Here is a 20,556-nt window from a genome sequence, read left to right as displayed (position 1 = left end):
CTGTCTGATGCGTTTCCAATTCACTGCGGGCTAAAGCAGGGAGATGCACTATCACCTTTACTTTTTAACTTTGCTCTAGAATATGCCATTAGGAAAGTTCAGGATAACAGTCAGGGTTTGGAATTGAACGGGTTACATCAGCTGCTTGTCTATGTGGATGACGTCAATATGTTAGGAGAAAATCCACAAACGATTAGAGAAAACACGGAAATTTTACTTGAAGCAAGTAAAGAGATAGGTTTGGAAGTAAATCCCGAAAAGACAAAGTATATGATTATGTCTCGTAACCAGAATATTGTACGAAATGGAAATATAAAAATTGGAGATTTATTCTTCGAAGAGGTGGAAAAATTCAAATACCTGGGAGCAACAAAACAAATATAAATGATACTCGGGAGGAAATTAAACGCAGAATAAATATGGGAAATGCCTGTTATTATTCGGTTAAGAAGCTTTTGTCATCTAGTCTGCTGTGAAAAAATCTGAAAGTTAGAATTTATAAAACAGTTATATTACCGGTCGTTCTGTATGTTTGTGAAACTTGGACTCTCACTCTGAGAGAGGAACAGAGATTAAGGGTGTTTGAGAATAAGTTCTTAGGAAAATATTTGGAGCTAAAAGGGATGAAGTAACAAGAGAATGGAGAAAGTTACACAACACAGAACTGCACGCATTGTATTCTTCACCTGACATAATTAGGAACATTAAATCCAGACGTTTGAGATGGGCAGGACATGTAGCACGTAAGGGCTTATCAAGAAATGTATATAGAGTTAGTTGGAAGGCCGGAGGGAAAAAGACCTTTGGGGAGGCCTAGACGTAGATAGGAGGATAATATTAAAATGGATTTGAGGGAGGTGGGATATGATGATAGAGACTGGATTGATCTTGCTCAGGATAGGGACCGATGGCGGGCTTATGTGAGGGCGACAATGAACCTCCTTGTTCCTTAAAAGCCATTTGTAAGTAAGTAAGTAAGTAAATACACAATAGACCCAAATTTCCCTATCCATGTAGTAAATTGAGAGTTATTATTATGATAAAAAGACGCCAACATACCTTAAAATACAATAGAATCATTGTAGAAGGTCAAAGTGCTAACATATAAAAAAGTGACTGGAAAATATTATAATGGTAACAGTCTATGGGTCACTAAATTAAAAAAATGATGTTTTTATACCCAAATTACCCTGACATAGTAGCTATGTGGAAGGCGAAATAGCCCAATTTCTGGATTATGGTGCAGATAATTGTTAAAAATGGGCGGTATAAAAGTGCTATGGGGCTATTCAATCAAATGAACAGTTACCATAGAAACGCTTACCTACCACAGCTTGTACAATGTACTAGGCAAGACCTATAAAACCAATGCTTTTTTTCCTTAACGTGGAACCCTCTTATATTATACGTAGAATTGAGTTGCAAGATGTGACACTCCCCAGTAGACTACATGCGTTACATGGATTCGCGTTAGACAATAGAGGTTCGAGAACTGGCAGCTGGCACTGTCATACAATTAAGTCATATTTCAGATGATTTCACTCCCACTGCCTTGACCCGGAATTCTGGCCGTCACCGGACCTGTTGATTCGAGGATAATCCCCATGACGACGACGGCGACGCAGGTGGCCATGCTTCTGCGCGCTCCCGTGGATTCCTGACTTATCGATTTCTCATCCTGCCTAATTTACAGCTAGAAACAGAACTGGAATACTGAAGAAGAATGCAACGATGCATGTAGTTGTCTTTATCTGTATGGTGTGGGCGAACACTACAGAAGTTAAAAGCATAATGTGACTGTCCATATGCTAGGGCATTTATCTACAAACGGTCAGCGCGTCTGGCTGCGAAACCAGGTGGCCCGGGTTCGATTCCCGGTCGGGGCAAGTTACTTGGTTGAGGTTTTTTCCGGGGTTTTCCCTCAACCCAATACGAGCAAATGCTGGGTAACTTTCGGTGCTGGACCCCGGACTCATTTCACCGGCATTATCACCTTCATATCATTCAGACGCTAAATAACCGAGATGTTGATACAGCGTCGTAAAATAACCCGATAAAATAAAAAATATATATAGAGTCTTCCTGTCAACTTCTATGATCTATCTATATTACACACACACACACACACACACACACACACACACACACACACACACACACACACACACACACACACACACACACATATATATAATTTGAACTGGTAATGGAAATTACGGCAAAACGGCTGAACGGATTTTAATAAATGACCCCTCATTTTGAAGCTTGGAACCCAAAGTTTTCCAGAAAAATAGTAGTTTTCAGTGAAATGTCAATTTTTCAATATAATTTTCCTATTTTCCACAAACCCATCTTTTGTCAGTTTTGAGAACTAATTGCATTTCAGAATAAAACAAAACACACACTACAGTAAACAATATTACACGAAGGCCATGATCTGCAAGAATGCTGACATATTTAGAGCTCAAATTAAATTGGTTATTAAAAACTTAACTCACTGAAAATAATTTACAGGTTCGATTCTGTGGTGTGTAATTTTCTGATTACAGCTGTGTATTAGATTTTAAAATTTACAAAACTTGAGGTGGTTTGATGACATTATTACCATTAGAAACGAAATATTATTGTAGTTAATGCCATGATGTGACTATTTTTCATTAATTATACATAATAATGCTATATTGATGATATGAAAGTGAAACGTTTTGGGGTTATATAAGTAGGTCTACATGCAAAGAATATCTTAAATTATATCTTGATTTCTATAATTTACTGAGTGACAGCTATGTAGTATATGTAGTACATGTTACTGAAAACTATAATAATTACGTAAGATAATAATATTATTAAAAATCAAATATTTTTATAGTTATTAATCAAGTGGATTGGGTCTTTTTCTTATTCTTAATGGCGGTGTGGTGTAGATATTTATACGCTCATTCTCTTCAGTATTGGCTCGAGAGAGCGCAAAAATTACAGTTCCTGAGGAAAGACCAAAAGGTATTACTGATAAAATAAGAGGCCTACAAGATTTTGTAGTCTCCCGATCATTTCAGCAAAATCTCTTAGCAGAAAAAACTGTTTTTACCCTCTACATTCCAAGGTAGTTCACGAAACATGCAGCAGCTATACCAAGATGTTATGTCTATTGTTCGAAAGCATAGCAAACCTGACTTTTTTTTTTTAACTTTTCACCTACAATCCACAATGACCTGAAATAGCTATTGCTTTACTCTCACATGAAAAACCCACTGATAATCCTGACATTGTTACTTGCGTTTTCGCGTTGAAACTCAAAAACTGAAGGTGGATAGGCTCAAGAAAAACTATATGGCATAAAAAACATTCAGAGGGAGTATGTTTAATTATTATTATTATTATGCAAACAAATAACTTTCAAAATATATTCTTCAATGAAAATAAATCTGAAAAATTATTATTTGAACGTCTAATGAACTTATTTTGCAGCATTTGCTGCACAAGCCACTAGTTAGCTATAATACGGATTCTTTCAAATCGCCTGTCACTTTTTTCGACCTAACACCATGGTTACAGTCGTATTACAGTGACCTGAAGTTGCCACACGTCTGACCTCGATATGAAACAACACAGAACACTACATTCACAACACATAAACATTCAGACCTGGGAGGATGTTTCGGATTAGCTGCTGTCACGTGACATCAAAGCAGCGTCTTAACAGGCTCACAAGGTGGACAATTAATATTGTATAAACCTCTTGATCTTTCGTTCTTAAAAGCATTTAGCTTGGCAGTCTGCCAGCAGACTTCAAGTGTTTTAATAAAAGATGCCTTTCGTTGAGGGTTGTTTTCGATAACTTCTCCTAAACGCAGCATAAAGGGGGCTTTGGGAATAACCTTTTGTTGTCTTAACTGAAACAAATGAATAGCTCTTCAGATAAATTCTATCATAGCGACCTTCGCAAACTCATGTAAGGTTACATCGAGAAGGTGGAATGAAATGAATTTCTGACAGTCGAGCTTCTTTTATTTATATCTCGCAGATGGTGCTGAATGAAGATAGTTTGATTGTTTTTCTTACTCGAACCCATTTATTTAAGGATTGCTGTATGGCAGTTCTTCATGCATAAAGCTGACCGTATAAAATTGACGATTAAGTATTCATGGTCTTCCACGTTAAGAAAAAAGCATTTGAGCATAAAGTGCCTATTCCATCAAAATGATCAGTTGCCATAGAAACGCCTACCTATCACATAGCTTCTACAATGTACTATGCAACGCTCATAAAACCGATGTTTTTTTCTTAACTTGGAATCATCTATAGTGTGCTGCTATTTCCAATTAATGATAAGCATATTTGACTAAAATGATATTTTATGATCTCATGGAGAATAGATCATCAATTTACATTGGGTATACATTTATAACTGAGTGAGTCCATGGATGGATGGATGGATGGATGGATGAATAGCTGAGTGAATGAGTGGATTAATGAATTAATGGTTGCATGAATGGATAGATGAATCAATAAGTGAATGGGTGGGTGAATGAATGGATGGGTGTTTGAGTGAATGAATGGTTCGATGAATAAATAGGTGGGTGGATGAATTAATTAATGGGTGAGTAGGTGAATGGGTAAATGATTGAGTGGATGAATTAATGGATGAATAGGTGAATGACTGGGTGACTGGATGGATATGAATGATGAAGTGAGTGAATGGGTCGATCAATAAGTGACTAGGTGCATGAATGAGTAACTAGGTGGATGATGAGTGACTAGATGGATGAATGACTAGGTGGATGATGAGTGACTAGGTGGATGAGTGAGTGACTAGATGGATGAATGACTAGATGCATGAATGAGTAACTAGGTGGATGATGAGTAACTAGGTGGATGATGAGTGACTGGATGAATGAGTAACTAGGTGCATGAATGAGTAACTAGGTGGATGAATGAGTAACTAGGTGCATGAATGAATAACTAGGTGCATGAATGAGTAACTAGGTGCATGAATGAGTAACTAGGTGCATGATTGAGTAACTAGGTGCATGAATGAGTAACTAGGTGGATGAGTGACTAGGTGGATTAATGACTAGGTGGATGATGAGTGACTAGATGGATGAATGACTAGGTCGATGATGAGTGACTAGATGGATGAATGAGTAACTAGGTGGATGATGAGTAACTAGGTGGATGATGAGTGACTATGTGGATGATGAGTAACTAGGTGGGTGATGACTGACTAGATGGATGAATGACTAGGTGCATGAATGAGTAACTAGGTGCATGAATGAGTAACTAGGTGGATGATGAGTGACTAGATGGATGATGAGTGACTAGATGGATGAATGACTAGATGGATGAATGACTAGGTGGATGATGAGTGACTAGATGGATGATGAGTAACTAGGTGGATGATGAGTAACTAGGTGGATGATGAATAACTAGGTGGATGATGAGTAACTAGGTGGATGATGAGTGACTAGATGGATGAGTGACTAGGTGTATGAATGAGTAACTAGGTGGATGATGAGTAACTAGGTGGATGATGAGTAACTAGGTGGATGATGAGTGACTAGATGGATGAATGAGTGACTAAGTGGATGAATGAGTAACTAGATGGATGATGAGTGACTAGGTGGATGAATGAGTGACTAGATGGATGAATGACTAGGTAGATGATGAGTGACTAGATGGATGAATGACTAGGTGGATGATGAGTGACTAGATGGATGAATGACTAGGTGGATGAATGAGTAGCTAGGTGGATGATGAATAACTAGGTGGATGATGAGTAACTAGGTGGATGATGAGTGACTAGGTGGATGAATGAGTAACTAGGTGGATGATGAGTGACTAGATGGATGAATGAGTGACTAGGTGGATGCATAAGTGACTAGATGGATGAATGACTAGGTGGATGATGAGTGACTAGATGGATGAATGACTAGGTGGATGATGAGTGACTAGATGGATGAATGACTAGGTGGATGATGAGTAACTAGGTGGATGATGAGTAACCACGTGGATGATGAGTGACTAGGTAGATGATGAGTAACCAGGTGGATGATGAGTGACTAGATGGATGAATGAGTGACTAGGTGGATGAATGAGTGACTAGGTTGATGATGAGTGACTAGGTTGATGATGAGTGACTAAGTGGATGAATGAGTGACTAGGTGGATGAATGAGTGACTAGGTGGATGATGAGTGACTAGATGAATAAATGAGTAACTGGGTGGGTGATAAGTGACTAGATGGATCAATGACTAGGTGGATGATGAGTGACTAGGTGGATGAATGACTAGATGCATGAATGAGTAACTAGGTGGATGATGAGTAACTAGGTGGATGATGAGTGACTAGGTGGATGATGAGTGACTAGGTGCATGAATGAGTAACTAGGTGGATGATGAGTAACTAGGTGCATGAATGAGTAACTAGGTGGATGATGAGTAACTAGGTGCATGAATGAGTAACTAGATGGATGATGAGTAACTAGGTGCATGAATGAGTAACTACGTGAATGATGAGTAACTAGGTGGATGAATGAAGAACTAGGTGGATGATGAGTAACTAGGTGGATGATGAGTGACTAGGTGCATGAATGAGTAACTAGGTGCATGAATGAGTAACTAGGTGGATGATGAGTGACTAGATGTATGAATGACTGGGTGGATGATGAGTAACTAGGTGGGTGATGAGTGATTAGATGGATGAGTGAGTGACTAGGTGGATGATGAGTGACTAGATGCATGAGTGACTAGATGGATGAGTGAGTGACTAGGTGGATGATGAATGACTAGGTGCATGAATGAGTAACTAGGTCCATGATTAACTAGGTGCATGAATGAGTAACTAGGTGGATGATGAGTAACTAGGTGGATGATGAGTGACTAGATGGATGAGTGAGTGACTAGGTGGATGATGAGTGACTAGATGGATGAATGACTAGGTGCATGAATGAGTGACTAGGTGGATGATGAGTGACTAGATGGATGAATGACTAGGTGCATGAATGAGTAACTAGGATGATGATGAGTAACTAGGTGCATGATTTAGTAAATAGGTGCATAAATGATTAACTAGGTGGATGATGAGTAACTAGGTGGATGATGAGTGACTGGATGGATGAATGACTAGGTCGATGATGAGTGACTAGATGGATGAATGACTAGGTGGATGATGAGTGACTAGATGGATGAATGAGTAACTATGTGGATGATGAGTAACTAGGTGGATGATGAGTGACTAGGTGGATGATGAGTAACTAGGTGGATGATGAGTGACTAGATGGATGGATGAGTGACTAGGTGGATGATGAGTGACTAGGTGGATGAATGAGTGACTAGATTGATGATGAGTGACTAGGTGGATGAATGAGTGACTAGATGGATGATGAGTGACTAGATGGATGAATGACTAGGTGGATGATGAGTGACTAGATGGATGAGTGAGTGACTAGATGGATGAATGACTAGGTGGATGATGAGTGACTAGATGGATGAATGACTAGGTGGATGATGAGTGACTAGATGGATGAGTGAGTGACTAGGTGGATGAATGAGTGACTAGGTGGATGATGAGTGACTAGGTGGATGAATGAGTGACTAGGTGGATGATGAGTGACTAGATGGATGAATGACTAGGTGGATGATGAGTGACTAGATGGATGAGTGTGTGACTAGATGGATGAATGACTAGGTGGATGATGAGTTACTAGATGGATGAATGACTAGGTGGATGATGAGTGACTAGGTGCATGAATGACTAGATGGATGAGTGAGTGACTAGGTGGATGATGAGTGACTAGGTGGATGAATGAGTAACTAGGTGGATGATGAGTGACTAGATGGATGAATGACTAGGTGGATGATGAGTGACTAGATGGATGAGTGAGTGACTAGGTGGATGATGAGTGACTAGATGGATGAGTGAGTGACTAGGTGGATGAATGAGTAACTAGGTGGATGATGAGTGACTAGGTGGATGATGAGTGACTAGGTGGGAGATGAGTGACTAGGTGGATGATGAGTAACTAGGTGGATGAATGAGTGACTAGGTGGATGAGTGAGTGACTAGGTGAATGAATGAGTGAATAATTTCGATCATTTTTTTTTTAATTTTATCCCTGTGCACAATTTCAAAACACAGTAATGAAAGATATCCAATCTACCCTCATCTCTAAATTTAATTTGGCTTTTATTCGTAGATAGATAATGACTAGTAGCGGCTTACCATTGTTAAGACAGACGTCAATGCGAATTAATTGTAAGACAAAACTGAAATAACACGAGAAGAATATTGCGACAGGATCCTTACTTCTTCTTCTATTGTGTAAAATATTCCATCTGTCAACGCTAGTATGAATGGCTGCAACATTACGAAGTATTTTTAGTAACCATCTGGTAAGCTGGGAATGAAAGCATTGCCGGTGTTGTTATTAAGACGCATCCCCGCAGGCAGCTGTTAATGAGGCTCGTTGCTAAGGAACCGGAGCGTGCGTCCGCATACAATGAGACATGTGAATAGCGAGAACAGATCCTGGATCAAGCAGCGCGCCGGGGTACCCGATACGAAGCCGCTTTGCCCATCCCTGGAAGTAATACAGCATGGACGGGTTGGCAAACGGGACGTGTGGTGTGAGGTTGTGCCACTTCGAATCCCGGTTAGGCTCATGACCAGGGTGTTTACAGATCTTGAAAAACCTGGAATTAACCTCAAAGTTTTGACCTGAGAAACCTGGAACAGCCTAGAATAAGAAAATACTTGAATTATTTGAAATTCTACCATAATTTAATTTTCCTTTGTCCCAGTCACCAATTTATGGAAATTATAATGTACATTATATTGAAATGAATAAATTATAGAGAGTGGAGGTCTGGTAGGCAATTTATTTTTTATATAATAATAATAATAATAATAATAATAATAATAATAATAATAATAATAATAATAATGCAGAAATATAATTGTTAGTTGGAAGACCAGAGGGAAAAAGACCTTTGGGGAGGCCGAGACGTAGATGGGAAAATAATATTAAAATGGATTTGAGGGAGGTGGGGTATGATGATAGAGACTGGATTGATCTTACTCAGGATAGGGACCGATGGCGGGCTTATGTGAGGGCGGCAATGAACCTCCGGGTTGCTTAAAAGCCAGTAAGTACATAATAATAATAATAATAATAATAATAATAATAATAATAATAATAATAATAATAATAGAAATAATGTTAACAGTAATAATAACAATAATAATAATAATAATAATAATAATGTTAATAGTAATAAAACAGTAAAAATAATAATAATAATAATAATAATAATAACAGTAATAACAATAAAAAAGCAATAATAATATCAACAATATGGGTGATACGTAACATTGCTGGAAAAAAGATAACAATAACAATAGTAGTAATAATAATAATAATAATAATAATTATAATAATAATAACAGTAAAAATAACAATAATATCAACAATAAGGATTCATACATAATATTGTCTGAAAATAATAGTAATACTAATAATAATAATAATAATAATAATAATAACAGTAGAAATAATAATAATAATATCAACAATATGGTTGCATACATAACATTGTTCGAAAAAATAATGATAATAATAATAAAAATAATAATACTTACTGGCTTTTAAGCAACCCGGAGGTTCATTGCCGCCCTCACATAGGCCCACCATCATTCCCTATCGTGAGCAAGATTAATCCAGTCTCTACCATCATAACTCACCTCCCTCCAATCCATTTTAATATTATCCTCACATCTACGTCTCGGCCTCCCCAAAGGTCTTTTTCCCTCCGGCTTCCCAACTAACACTCTATATGCATTTCTGGATTCGCCCATACGTGCTACATGCCCTGCCCATCTCAAACTTCTGGATTTAATGTTCTTAATTATGTCAGGTGAAGGATACAATACGTGCTTAATAATAATAATAATAATAATAATAATAATAATAATAATAATAATAATAATAATAATAATAATAATATGTATGCATGTATAACGTTGTTCGAAAACTAAGAAATATCTTGCTCTATGATAGCCTACTATACATCGCTGCTGAATTTATTTTATCTTGGAAATGGTTTTATTCTGAATTATTTTTTCCTTTCGATTTCAGCTCACCTTTGTGCGGCAGACGACTCATCTTGTGAAGGGAGTCTTTCTTCACAGCCTTCCCCTACCTGGAGTTCGAAGCATGTGAGTATACAGTTTGCTTTCCATGGGTTTAAAGGTGCTTGTTTGTCTACTGATCCTTTATTTCTGGAAGCGATATTTGTGTCAATATTTGTATTGCATTCGTTTTCTGAAACTTCCGGTCCACATCGTGGAAAATGATTCAAAGTTACGGCCCTTGAAATGTAAATAGATTTAATGTTAGCAGTTGAAATGCGAATACATTTTAAACTGCCGATTTCGCAAGCGTTTGTCAGATTTTTCTTGACGATAGTCATCTTAAAACCCCTTGAATTTTGTAACGTTTTGTTCAAGTTATAACCGTTTTATGAACAGCGATTAGCAAATGTTTGACTTTCCTTAGTTCATCTATTGAATATTTAAGGAGGCCATGCATCTTTATAAAGTCAATGATCTGTCATAATAAATCGTCTATTCTGTATATCAAATACATTTAGGGGCTTAGTCAACTTCTGTTCGTTATAATCCACTTTTACTGATTACTCATATATTCGCAACTCTTTACATAATGATTCTGAAAACAAAAGAGCGTTTACATAGTCTGAAACTATGGCAACCCTTTCCGTATCGACGGTGCTGCTAGCATCACTGAACAATCGTTCGCAGATGGCTTATTTTCAAAGTACCTATGTGTTTAAAATGTGAAACGCCAATAGATGTTTATTTTGTCGGCGAATGTCATCACTGACGCCGGCATTTCCAAGGCCTCACACTCACAAGGGTACTGTTAGTGATCTCAAGTCGAAACCTCCCCTCAAACTGTGGACATAGAACTTCATAGTAAGAAAATAAATGCAAATACAGGGTGGTGGTAATATAACTGTGCAGATTTTAATAGTCTATTCCTTGGATAGCGTACAACAAATAATTCTAATACTATATTAGACCGAGATGAATACTTTTCTCAGAAAAAAATTCTCCTAAGTGTTAACATCGTTTTACTGGATAAGTATTATTCATAGGCTACTATTATGATTTTTACTCTTATCATTAGAGGACTTGATAAGGAATGATTTATTCCTTTACAGTTTTTCACTAAAATTGACAATTTTCTTGTAAATTAAATAATATCTAGTGGCCTCTGCAGCAAGTGCTGCAAACTAAGTTCATTAGACGTTCAAATAAACATTTTTCAGATTTATTTTCAATGAAGAATACCAGACATTCTGAAAGTTATTTGCTTCCATAATAATGAAAGATACTCTCTCTCTCGAGCCAATACTGAAGAGAACCACGCATATAAATATCTACACCACACCGCCATTAAGTATATGAAAAAGACTCAACCCCACTTGATTAATAACTATAAAAATATTTGATTTTTAATAATATTATCTTACGTAAGTTTTATAGCTTTCAGTAACATATACTATATATATATATATATATATATATATATATATATATATATATATATACTATATAGCCGCCACTCAGTAAAATATAGAAATCAAAATCTAATTTAAGTTATTCTCTACATCTACTTATATAATCCCAAAACGTTTCACTTTCATATCATCAATATAGCATTAATATGTATAATTAATGAAAAATAGTCACATCATGGCATTAACTACAATAATATTTCATTTCTAATGGTAATAATGTCATCAAACCACCTCAAGTTTTGTAGTTTTTAATATCCAATACACAGCTGTACCCAGAAAAATACACAACACAGAATCGAACCTGTAAATTATTTTTAGTAAGTTAAGTTTTTAATAACCAATTTAATTTGAGCTCTAAATATGTCAGCATTCTTGCAGATCATGGCCTTCGTGTAATATTGTTCACTGTAGTGTGTGTTTTGTTTTATTCTGAAATGCAACACGGCCGACTTGATGCTCGCTTCGCTTCTCCTTTACAAAAAAGCGAAGGAAATATCAAGTCGGCCGTGAATGCTATTAGCTAGTTCTCAAAACTGACGACAGATGGATTTTGGAAAATAGGAAAATTATGTTTAAAAATTGACATTTCACTGAAAAGTACTGTTTTTCCGAAAACTTTGAGTTTCAAGCTTCAAAATGAGAGGTCATTTATTAAAATCCGTCCAGCCATTTTCCCGCAATTTCCATTACCATTTCAAATTATATATATATAGATATTAACATCTATCGTTATTTCCTGCTACTAGGAAATTTGGCAACTCTACTGCACTTACTAAGGGACGGAATGCTTCTATTCAGACCTGAGATCGTGTGTGTATTCGTAGGTGAGCTGGCGATGTGCTTTCTCCAAACTGTGCAGTCTTTCAGCGTAATTTTCTAGTTAAACATGCACAAAATTACAAAACGCATAATGACTTTTGTGCGAGAACGTGCGTATTTGCTTGTTTTCCGCACAGAACCAATACGCGGTAAGTGTGAAATACCACATTCAGTATTCTCAACGTAACACACATAACAATTTCCCTCTTCTTACCGCTTAAGCGCGACATTCATTTTACTGCTTTAGGCTTTTAACATATTATTTTTAGAGACGTTTAACATAGTAATAATTATAAATTGGAAACTTACCACTGCAATTTCACCTAAATTGCAATGTTAATTATTGTTTTTAAATATTTGCAAAAATTAAGTAAAGTCTACTACTCCACAAAAGTTATTGCATTCCTGATACAAGTAACATTAAGAAAGTCGTGAAAAAATCAACAAGATTCCAGATGCCGATGTTATTACTGCAATATGTTATATAAATAATATTGTTAAAATATTAAAATGAAAAATAAATCATTACATAACCTTACCGTTTGTTTTAAGTTCGCATTTATAGACTGGGGGAAAAAAAAGACAGACGTATATCACGGCCTGCTGGAGTATAGTAAACACAGAAAACATTTTATAGGAACAATTTGAAGAAAGATATTTTGGTTTTCCGAAGTTGCCGTCATTAAACAGAAACCAAGATGGAGATTTCATTGCAACTAATTAGAAATTCGTCTTTCAGGTATGTAATTAACGATCTTCGCACAAAATAATGTACGATACACGAGCGGTATGTTTGTTTTCATGTTCTCGGAAATTAAAAAAAATCAACTACGTTTCGCTTTTTCAATCTTTTCCTCGACCATGAAAACGTCAACATACCGCTCTTGTAACGTATATTACTATTTGTTTCTTTCTTGTACTTCAGCATTGTAAACAGTCTTTATCATTAGTAAAAATCGTGTCTAATATGTCACATTATTGTACCAGAGCCGTAAAATATTACCATGGCAACTAAAACATCATGACTTCTATTATTACGCCATAACTTGTGCAATAAAATTAACATTATGAAACGATTTGCCTTGCTGTAATATTTAATACATCACTGTTGCCATAGCAATACCTTACTTCATAGACAATGATAAAATACTTACCATCTTTACGAATTTCATTTGTTATTTCTGTATAGTTTTATAATGCTGTTGTACAAGATATAACATATGAAACACGTTTATAATGTTATATAGTTATTATATTCGTCAAAACTAGGAATCTCGTATCTCTCCTTCCTAATTTCGTAATATTATATTATGAATGCCACAACGAGTAAATGAAACGTAGCTCCAGTGAAATTCATTTCGTTGTCGATTGAATACCATAAAAGAGACTCTGAAAGCTTTTTTGTAAGCTCTTGTCTCAGCATTTAAAACGCATTTCCCACAATCTCTCCACAAATGACAATGGCGGGAGTGGGGGATAGGACTGTCATTACACTAATGACCTATGATTGACGTAACTGCTACGTCTCTGCTGTGGAAATGAAACCTGAAAGAAATGCATTTAAAGCGAGTTCTCGGAATTCAAATCAATCCCTGTAGCGTAATATCGTTCTCGTATTTTTTATAGCTATTCCAAGGAAACTTTCACCTTTTCTTACAATATGGAATTACTGTATATATAAATGCACACATAAAGACGTATCTACTGTACATACATACACATATACAGAATCAACCGTAAGTAATTTCATTAATTTTAGGGCATTATACTTATAAATGGATTTTAAGGAACCCGCAAGTTCATTGCCGCCCGCACATAAGCCCGCCATTGGTCCTTATCCTGTGCAAGATTAATCCAGTCTCTACCATCATATCCCACCTCCCTCAAATCCATTTTAATATTATCCTCCCATCTACATCTCGGCTTCCCCAAAGACCTTTTTCCCTCCGACCTCCCAACTAACACTCTATAACGTATGCATTTCTGGATTCACCAATACGTGCTACATGCTCTGCCCATCTCAAACGTCTGGATTTAATGTTCCTAATTATGTCAGGTGAAGAATACAATGCATGCAGTTCTGTGTTTTGTAACTTTCTCCATTCTCCTATAACTTCATCCCTCTTAACCCCAAATATTTTCCTAAAAACATTATTCTCAAACACCCTTAATCTCTGTTCCTCTCTCAAAGTGAGAGTCCAAGTTTCAGAGCGTTATTCCTTGAGATATTTCAAACGTTTAATACAATTTTGCTCGTTTTTGGTTCATTTTCGAGATAAAAATAGTTTTATATCAAACATTTCATAGCGTGTTTTGGGAAAGCCATTGATTTAATTCCCAATATGCTCAGTCAATTTAAGAGAGCAGTGTATTATGATGAAATAATAATAATAATAATAATAATAATAATAATAATAATAATAAGTCCACACCTGTGGAGTAACGGTCAGTGCATCTGGCCGCGAAACCAGGTGGCCCGGAACGGTCAGTGCATCTGGCCGCGAAACCAGGTGGCCCGGGTTCGATTCCCGGTCGGGGCAAGTTACTTGGTTGAGGCTTTTTCCGGGGTTTTCCCTCAACCTAATACGAGCAAATGCTGGGTAACTTTCGGTGTTGGACCCCGGACTCATTTCACCGGCATTATCACCTTCATATCATTCAGACGCTAAATAACCTAGATGTTGATACAGCATCGTAAAATAACCCAATAATAATAATAATAATAATAATAATAATAATAATAATAATAATAATAATAATAATGTAACCTGACACAGTACTGCATGATTTAAAAAATAATAATTTTGTCCTCTAATGTGCAGAAATTTGATCCGAACAAATATAAATTTTCGTTGTGGAAAGGAATTTTGAAATGATAGGAACATGATATTTTTACTGCATATTCTATATACCGTGGTTAATGAAACACTATCATTTTTTTTATAAATTAATACTTTCGAAATTAAGAAGTGAAACATATATAGTGGACATTAAACATTTAAATTTTGAACTTAGACTCTATATTGAAAACAAAATTCTCCACCACCATCTCTCTCATCGCGGGTGTAGCGTAGACCAGCCTTCTGTGGCGCACCCCAGACAACGACTCTATCTAGGTAAATTGATCTACATCATATGAGTGAACAACGGATATTCAAGTACCCTTCGTTAGACAAAAACAAGACAATGCTATTTAATTTTGTGTTATTTCTGCCACGGCCCCATGAAACTCGATATTATGTACAACAACATTAAAAAAAAAACAGTTGACTACATACTTCATAAAATTTCAGTTACTTTTGTGCCATTTCCATGAATCGCATTATACAGGGTTAGTTAAAAGTCCCTCACCACCTAAATAACTTTTGAAGCATACGGTTCAGTGATATGAAACTTGGTATGTGAGGATAACCATATACTAAAAACTCGATAATTCTATTACCGAGTTTTTTCTGCTTCCGGTTTAACCGGAAGTAACTCCAACTCTCTTATTTTGAATGGAACACCCAATATATTATTTTACTTTTGAATAGTACTTATTAAGAGCTTTTCAAAAAGTACCCACACTTGATACTTCTGTACAAATTCTGTGTTGCTAAGTGAAGAAAACAGAAAAGTGTATCGAATATTAAAATAATAAACGCACCACCTAAATAACTTTTGAAGCATACGGTTCAGTGATATGAAACTTGGTATGTGAGGATAACCACATACTAAAAACTCGATAATTCTATTACCGAGTTTTTTCTGCTTCCGGTTTAACCGGAAGTAACTCCAACTCTCTTATTTTAAATGGAACACCCAATATATTTTTTTATTTTTGAATAAAGCTATACAAATTCAGTTTGCTAAATAAAAATGGAAGTGGTGCAAGATATTCCTAAAGCCTGGTTAAATCATTCCTTAAATGGTTTCTATGATCGAGTGACACATTGTAAAGCAGTTGAGGGCTACCAATTTGAACACAATTTAGAAGGTGAGCTAGCTTTGTTTTGTTTTTTTTTTTAAGGAAGGAGTATTTTATTATTTTAATATTCGATACACTTTTCTGTTTTCTTCACTTAGCAACACTGAATTTGTACAGAAGTATCAAGTGTGGGTAATTTTTGAAAAGCTCTTAATGAGCACTATTCAAAAATAAAAAAAAAATATATTGGGTGTTCCATTCAAAATAAGAGAGTAATACCATTATCCATTTCTTAGCATATGGTTATCCTCACATACCAAGTTTCATATCACTGAACCGTATGCTTCAAAAGTTATTTAGGTGCGTTTATTATTTTAATATTTGATACACTTTTCTGTTTTCTTCACTTAGTAACACTGAATTTGTACAGAAGTATCAAGTGCGGGTAATTTTTGAAAAGCTCTTAATGAGTACTATTCAAAAATAAAATAATATATTGGGTGTTCCATTTAAAATAAGAGAGTTGGAGTTACTTCCGGTTAAACAGGAAGTAGGAAAAGCTCGGTAATACCATTATCGAGTTCTTAGTATATGGTTATCCTCACATACCAAGTTTCATGTCACTGAACCGTATGCTTCAAAAGTTATTTAGGTGGTGCATGTATTATTTTAATATTCGATACACTTTTCGGTTTTCTTGACTTAGAAACACTGAATTTGTACAAAAGTATCACGTATGGGTAATTTTTAAAAAGCTCTTAATGAGTACTATTCAAAAATAAAATAATATAATGGGTGTTCCATTTAAAATAAGAGAGTTGGAGTTACTTCCGGTTAAACCGGAAGCAGAAAAAACTCGGTAATACCATTATCGAGTTCTTAGCGTATGGTTATCCTCACATACTAAGTTTCATGTCACTGAACCTTATGCTTCAAAAGTTATTTAGGTGGTGCGGGACTTTCAACTAACCCTGTATTCAATTTGTTTTGAGTGGAGAATAGCTTTGGAAAGTTTGTCATAGTGTTTTGGAGGGACATTAAACATATTACATGTTGTAGTTTGGAATTACGACATTAAAACTTTAGCGGCTGTCAGAAGAACTGCCATTCATTCAGTTAGTGTTACGGCATACTCTGAAGTTTTGCGATGACACGTTGTTGCCTGGCAACCAACCTCTTGTGCTGTAGCATCTTCACATGATGGATGTACCACACGGCCTCTCCTATACTGAGAGACCTGTCACTGTGTCGGCATTACAAATAGCCCGCAGAGTGGGGCGGATGTCGCTGTCATGTTGGCATCACTGCGCGTGAAGCAGACTCAAGGAACTGCCGAAAACTCTTCCCAATGGAGAGATACAAAAAAGTGACAGGCGAGATTCATTGGATTTCTATATTTTCATGAAGCGTTTATGCTGTTCATGATTGTTATTGTGAGCATAGTTGGGAATATTGGGAAGTTTGGGAATTGAAATAAAAGTTTGATATTTCTTTTCAATTCTGTCTTCCTACTCCCTGCATTTAAATTTAACAAGGCGTAGCCTTCTCGTTAACTACTTCATAATCGGTTTCTCATTCCATGAGGCCTAGTCTATAGACAACAATGCAATTGGCAGTTGAAACGATTCACACATCAGTATGACGCCAGTGAGTTTTTTTGAAATATTGTAAGCTGGGGAATTGAACGGGTTACATCAGCTTCTTGTCTATGCGGATGACGTGAATATGTTAGGAGAAAATCCACAAACGATTAGGGAAAACACGGAAATTTTACTTGAAGCAAGTAAATCAATCGGTTTGGAAGTAAATCCCGAAAAGACAAGGTATATGATTATGTCTCGTGACCAGAATGTTGTACGAAATGGAAATATAAAAATTGGAGATTTATCCTTCGAAGGGGTGGAAAAATTCAAATATCTTGGAGCAACAGTAACAAATATAAATGACACTCGGGAGGAAATTAAACGCAGGATAAATATGGGAAATGCGTGTTATTATTCGGTTAAGAAGCTTTTATCATCTAGTCTGCTGTCAAAAAATCTGAAAGTTAGAATTTATAAAACAGTTATATTACCGGTTGTTCTGTATGGTTGTGAAACTTGGACTCTCACTCTGAGAGAGGAACATAGGTTAAGGGTTTTTGAGAATAAGGTGCTTAGGAAAATATTTGGGGCTAAGCGGAATGAAGTTACAGGAGAATGGAGAAAGTTACACAACACAGAACTGCACGCATTGTATTCTTCACCTGACATAATTAGGAACATTAAATCCAGACGTTTGAGATGGGCAGGGCATGTAGCACGCATGGGCGAATCCAGAAATGCATATAGAGTGTTAGTTGGGAGACCGGAGAGAAAAAGACCTTTGGGGAGGCCGAGACGTAGATGGGAAGATAATATTAAAATGGATTTGAGGGAGGTGGGATATGATGATAGAGACTGGATTAATCTTGCACAGGATAGGGACCGTTGGCGGGCTTATGTGAGGGCGGCAATGAACCTTCGGGTTCCTTAAAAGCCATTTGTAAGTAAGTAAGTAAGTTCAGTTATCTTTATATGAAACAACAAGTCAAAGTCAAGATAGGAGAAGAAATGTCATAAGGAAGTGAAATAGGTAGAGGAGTACGTCAAGGATGTCCTTAATCACCTACCCTGTTCAACATCTACTTGGAGGATTTAGTGAAGAACTGATTTCAGAACATGGGAGGAGGCGTTGTTAGCAGAAGAGATGATACTAAGGAATAAGCTACTGGGGCTAAAAGACAGCTGTGAGCACTATGGAATGAAGATAAATTCCAACAAGACGAAGACCATGGTTATAGGAAGAAAAATAAAGAAGGTAAACATGCGCATTCTAAATGATGCAGTCGAACAAGTGGACAGCTTCAAATACTTGGGGTGTACTATAAGCAGTAACATGAGCTGCTGCCAGGAAGTGAAAAGGAGGATAGCAATGGCAAAGGAAGCTTTTAATAGAAAAAGGAGTATTTTCTGCGGATCTCTGGAAAAAGAACTAAGGAAGAGACTAGTGAAGTGCTTTTTATGGAGTGTGACATTGCATGGGGCGGAAACATGAACATTACGGCGAAGTGAAGAGAAGCGACTAGAAGCATTTGAAATGTGGATATGGAGAAGAATGGAGCGTGTAAAATGGACAGATAGAATAAGAAATGAAGCTGTGTTGGAAAGAGTGGGTGAAGAAAGAATGATGCTGAAACTGATCAGGAAGAGGAAAAGGAATTGACTGGGTCACTGGCTGAAAAGAAACTGCCTACTGAAGGATGTACTGGAAGGAATGGTGAACGGGAGAAGAGTTCGGGGCAGAAGAAGATATCAGATAATAGACGACATTAAGATATATGGATCATATGCGGATACTGAGAGGAAGGCAGAAAATAGGAAAGACTGGAGAAAGCTGGTTTTGCATTGAAAGACGTGCTCTTCGGCAGAAAACTGTGAATAATAATAATAATAATAATAATAATAATAATAATAATAATAATAATAATAATAATAACCGTTATTATTAACAGTAAATGTAATAATAGTAATAAATAATAATGATAATGTCTAATAATAATAACAAAAATAGGCCTAATAGATATAATAAATATAATAATAGACAATAATAATAATAATAATAATAATAATAATAATAAGAATAACAATAATAATAATAACAAAAATAATAGGCCTAATTGATATTGTGACAGCGACGTGAGATTCGAACTCACGACCAGCGTCCCGCAAGAGAGAAGATCGCGCGGAGCACTTTGGGATGGCGCGCGGCAGAGAGGGGAAAGGGCCAACGCGGCGAGAGAGTGGAGAGAGAGTGCGCGCGCATCTGGTGCTGGTAGAGTGGAGAGGGCTCTGGATTTTTCTGGAGTGCCATCTCTAGAGACGCGTGGAACTTTCGAGGCTACGTCGCTGTGGTTATAAATTAAGGACACGAAGGAACGACAGCAGTTTTCAGTTGATTAGTCAGCCAGTCAGTGAGAAAGCCAGAGCAAGCAAGCCAGTCTTGTGTACCGGAGTTCGACTCGAGTGTGCGTCCGCATCTGCGTCAGCATCCGAAGGCCTGAGTTCGAGTGCAGTAGACCGCAGTTGGAGGGACCTGAGTTCGAGTACAGTGAACTGTCTCTGGAGGTCTGTGGTTCGAGATACTGTGAACTCGAGTGACTGAGCTAGAAGAACTGTGAACTGATAGTTCTGATTTGTAAATAGTGCTTTGTAA

The 20,556-nt window shown here is 36.6% G+C and overlaps 1 protein-coding gene across 2 annotated transcripts in view; it reads left to right on the top strand.

Moving 5' to 3' along the window:
* LOC138714401 (uncharacterized) overlaps positions 1 to 20,556 on the top strand; it is a 513,148-nt gene that overhangs the window by 197,917 nt on the left and 294,675 nt on the right. For both annotated transcript variants that reach the window (XM_069846610.1, XM_069846609.1), the window contains one exon: positions 10,133 to 10,212. The gene's annotated coding sequence lies outside the window, so the exon portion shown is untranslated. The remainder of the gene's footprint in view (positions 1 to 10,132; positions 10,213 to 20,556) is intronic.

Source organism: Periplaneta americana, chromosome 2, assembly GCF_040183065.1.
Source record: "Periplaneta americana isolate PAMFEO1 chromosome 2, P.americana_PAMFEO1_priV1, whole genome shotgun sequence".
Classification (NCBI taxonomy): Eukaryota; Metazoa; Arthropoda; class Insecta; order Blattodea; family Blattidae; genus Periplaneta; species Periplaneta americana.
The sequence above is the reverse complement of the archived record's forward strand: the minus strand, read 5'-3'. Positions and strand labels throughout refer to the sequence as shown.